This window comes from Astyanax mexicanus, chromosome 16 (genome assembly GCF_023375975.1).
Source record: "Astyanax mexicanus isolate ESR-SI-001 chromosome 16, AstMex3_surface, whole genome shotgun sequence".
NCBI lineage: Eukaryota > Metazoa > Chordata > Actinopteri > Characiformes > Acestrorhamphidae > Astyanax > Astyanax mexicanus.
Genome location: NC_064423.1, coordinates 16,790,462 through 16,795,184, shown reverse-complemented (window position 1 = coordinate 16,795,184; position 4,723 = coordinate 16,790,462). Strand labels below are relative to the sequence as shown.

The 4,723-nt window shown below is 37.6% G+C and overlaps 1 long non-coding RNA gene across 1 annotated transcript; it reads left to right on the top strand.

Annotated features, from left to right (window-relative positions):
- On the top strand, positions 1-3,205 carry LOC103043998 (uncharacterized). The gene is made up of 3 exons (XR_001518442.3): positions 1-66; positions 196-287; positions 2,309-3,205. It is a non-coding gene; the product is annotated as an uncharacterized LOC103043998 (long non-coding RNA).
- The last annotated feature ends 1,518 nt before the right edge of the window (positions 3,206-4,723 follow it).

The window sequence follows — 4,723 nt, the reverse complement described above, 5'->3', positions numbered from 1 at the left end:
ATCCACCATACACCCGAAAGAAGAAGAAGAAGAAGAAGAGGAGTTCTCAGATTTGGACGCTGCGTTGTAAGTTAAAAGCTGGTCGCAAAGTTCAGCTAAGAAGCAGCTGCATTAACTAGTAGCTCCATATCTACTAGCTCTACTGAAGCCCTCCATTTACCTCCGGTATATGCTTAACGTCTCTTATTATGACAGGTAGGTTTGAAGATCCAGCTGTGATCAGCAGTTCCACACCTCTGTGCTCAGACTGCTCTGCTGGAGAAACACCATCAGCTCACCTGCTGCAGGTATGGAGATGTTCCACTCTTCACCTAAACACTGCTCTACATTTAGCTTACTCTTAGACACAATTAGAACATTATGCACAACAGCTTCACCCAGGAGCTGGAGGATCATCTTCTCCTAGTTTTCTCTGATCAACACTTTTATTCTGCTTTATTTAAGCTGGATAGGAGATTAAGGGGCTATTGACAACCCCTGACAGTTGCTTTATTACATTACATTACATTACATTTGGCAGACGCTTTTGTCCAAAGCGACTTACAATATTGAAGTGCAAATAATAGAAGAGGTTAAGTACAAAAATAATAGAAGTTAAAAATAAAGCATCTATATATAGGGCCTTAAGGAGGTCAGAGGGAAATAATGGGATAGAGGAGTAGAGAAGAGGAAGAAGGAGATGAGGTTAGAATTAGTTCAGGAGCGAGTGCAGGTTGGAAGGAGCCTGTACTGTCATCACCTTGTAGGCGATTGTAAGCACTTTGTATTTGATGCGAGCAGCAACCGGTAGCCAGTGGAGCTCAATGAGCAGCGGAGTGACATGTGCCCGTTTTGGTTGGTTGAAGACCAAACGTGCTGCTGCATTCTGAGGGAATATTGAGGGAATACTTCTCCTGTCTGCTGGATTAAAGGCTTAAATTGTGCTGCTATTGTTTATAAACTCCTTCATGCTAACTGTAGAGATATCTCCTTTATGTTCACGTGTTTCTCCACAGCAGAGTCTGTTTGTGTACATAAACTATATCTTTATTATAGTTTATCAATTAATAAACTATGTGTAGAGTATATCATTTGATATTCAGCATTTAGATGTAGTGAGTGTAGAAATATTCATGTATGTAGATGTTCCACGGTGTGGGAATTAATGTGCAGTAATTTGTGGAAAATACTAGTTAATTTTTGAGTTAAATGGAATTCTTACTGAGAGCTGGTTAGTGGGAGATTTTGAGATGGTAGATTAAGAGATGGTGGGATAATAGGGGGCAGTTATAAAGCGTGAGAACCATTCAGGAGTGTGATTGTTTAGTAAACAGTCTTTGCGTATTTTTGGGTTCTTCCTACTCAGGAGCACTTCTGTTAACCGGTGGCTCACTTTTAAGCCTTCTAACAGAGAAATAACAGTTCGCATTAACGTTTTCTAATGGAGTTACTTAATATAATATACACTATATGGCCAAAAGAAATCACTCATCTTCCTTCACACGCATGTAAACATCCCTTTCTTAATCCATAGGTTTAAATATAATCGGCCCCTTTACTGATTTAACAGCGTCAGCTCTTCTGGTAAGACTTTTCAGGTTTAGGAGTGTGTTCATGGAAATTTTTGATCAGACAACAACTGCTGTCTTCTAAACTGTGTGTCGGATCCAGTGTATCCAGTGTAAATACCTGGGAATAAAAGCTGAAATGTTGATCCTTTGGATAAGAAGACTGGCCTCACACTTTCAATACTTTTGCAGGGCACTGTATTTGTATTTGTGTATATTTGTGGGGGAAAAAAATAAAATAAAAAAAACAGTAGTATTTCCAGTTTATTCCATCAGTGTGTAGTTGGTGTGTAAAATATTGTTTTCATTATATATGTAGGCTAGGTGTTGAGTTTGGATTCATAAGATTGTTGAAGTTTTAGTTGAGGTGTTTCAACTAAATCCAGATGTAAAACATTCGTCATAATGTGTATGTGACCGGGGCAGCTGTGTGTTAAATAGAACATATAAGGTCTTAGCAAACTTCACGAAAGAAAATGTAATATTACCTTTGTGATAAATGCTGCTTTTTATTGTGATTTCTGTAAACTCTCATGTTTGAACTTCATTTTAAGTTATTCATTGAGACTGTTTTTGGAAACTTGGTGATGTATTTCATTACTGTAGCAGCTGAATTACTGCAGTTCACTTTAACAATCTGTGTATTTTAGAGTTTAGTGAGGTTACAAACCTACAAAAAAATGTTAAATGCCACACTAATTCAGATACTCCTGTATTTTTATTTTCTGATCTTGGGCTTTCTTTTTCTTTGTTTCTTTCAGAAATAAATACTATCCTGTTTCAAGTCTTCTCATGCCTCTGGTGTCAACTGATAGAATTTACCTGGATATAATTTAGCTTCACAAATACAGATTCAGAAGATTTCACAAAAATATTAATCTGCTGAACGAAGGGGAGAAGATGGAATCCAGAAAAATCTCCAATACTCAGCCAATATCCTCTCCTACACCTAGCAGACAAATGCAGAAAAGTACTGGCAAGAAAACTCACCACTGTTCAGACTGCGAAAAGAGTTTTACTACACAGAGTAATCTACAACAACACCAGCGGGTTCACACAGGAGAGAAACCGTATCACTGCTCAAAGTGTGGGAAGAGTTTTGCTGCACAGGGTAACCTGCAACAACACCAGCGCATTCACACTGAAGAAAAACTCTATCATTGTTCAGACTGTGGGAAGAGTTTTGCTCATAAGAGTTATCTTAAAACACACCAACGCATTCACACAGGAGAGAAACCGTATCACTGCTCAAAGTGTGGGAAGAGTTTTGCTGCACAGGGTAACCTGCAACAACACCAGCGCATTCACACTGAAGAAAAACTCTATCATTGTTCAGACTGTGGGAAGAGTTTTGCTCATAAGAGTTATCTTAAAACACACCAGCGCATTCACACTGGAGAGAAACCTTATCACTGCTCAGATTGTGGGAAGAGTTTTACTACACAGGGTATTCTAGAACACCACCAACGCATTCACACTGGAGAGAAACTGTATCATTGTTCAGACTGTGGGAAGAGTTTTAATCATCATCTCAAAAGACACCAACGCATTCACACAGGAGAGAAACCGTATCATTGTTCAGACTGTGGGAAGAGTTTTTCTAGACTAAGTATTCTTAAAAAACACCAGCACATTCACACTGGAGTGAAACCATATCACTGTTCAGACTGTGGGAAGAGTTTTACTTCACAGATTTATCTCAAAACACACCAGCGCATTCACACTGAAGTGTAACCTTATCACTGCTCAGAGAGCGTTAATAGTTCCATTATTATCCATTGATGAGATACAAGTGCATTAAGAGTATTTTCTAAATCCCCTTTTCACACCTATATCTTTACAGGAACCAGAGGGCGTCCAGGGGTAGGCCTAGAGATTAAAGTCAAGAAAACTATTAATGAAATTATAAAGTACAGTCCACTGTATCCAGCAAAGGCTTGAGGAGACAGAGAGCTCATTATCTGCAGTGGAAGATTAAAATATCAGACTAACAAGTGAGGATAAATCCCCTCAGATGATTCTGGTCAGGTTTCTGGGTTCCTCTGTCAGAGATCAAGTGCACAGGGCAAGAAGGAAAGGGAAGTGCTTTAATGGGAGGGGTATACTCTAATCCCTAGTATGTCCAAAGAACAAAAAGAAGAACTGGTGAAGAAAAAAAAATCCACCAAAGTGAGGAGGCTGCTGTGAGAGTGTAATATTTATTTGACACTGGCATTATAATCTTTTCTGCTTTTATGTAGGCAATGGATGTATTGTTTGAAGATTTATGTTTGTCAGTTTTTAAAATAAAATAAAAAAAAACACTGATTTTTTTTAAACATCTACTTCGGGTCTGGTCTCCTTACTTCCCCTCTATTTCCTTTGTTGCAACCATTTTAAAAACGCCAACCTATGTTGTAACAGTGTACATTGTTTAGAAGCTTCATATCATTGCTGTCACTTAAAAACCTTTTCATAAATAATCATTACCTTACACCTAAACATTAGCACATCTGAGCTAAATAATATCAATGTGGAAATAAATGTTTGTTTAGTATTCATTTACACTTACAATAGGTTAGTTGTGCTTATAATATATTATATATAGTACACAAACCTAATATTTTATTGTTTTAAAGTTAGCTGAACAGCTAGCTAGCTTATCACTGAAGTTAGCATTTTGGCTTTTCCTCTTTGACTTTTTGTTAATTAAATTTGATGTGTCAAAATGTATTCTGTTATCATAAGCCTTATTTTCTCAGGAATTTCTGGGATGTTAATATTTAATTAATAAAAATCGAATAATATAGACCTGAAGTGAATAGCTAAGTCCTTTATTATGATTCTGTAATCGGTAGCTAGCTAACGCTACCAGGCTGTAAAAAAAAATCATGAAAAAGCTGTAACCTTGGTTTACAGTAAATAACTGGCCAAAAGTTTTTACAGTATATTAAAAAAACGTTTTTACTGTATATTACTGCCAATCATTTTTTTATTATCAGAAGCTCAGTGAATGGATGCCACCTGTGCAGCAAGTCCAGTCCTATTGCAAGAAATCAGAAGTGACTGGGAATGACAGCCACTCAGCAATAGCAGTAAAGTGGTAGGCCAGGGAAAATGACAGAGTGGGGTCAGCAGATGCTAAGGCATATAGTGCACCAAAATGGCTACAGACCTTTAAACTTCACTGTGCCCTT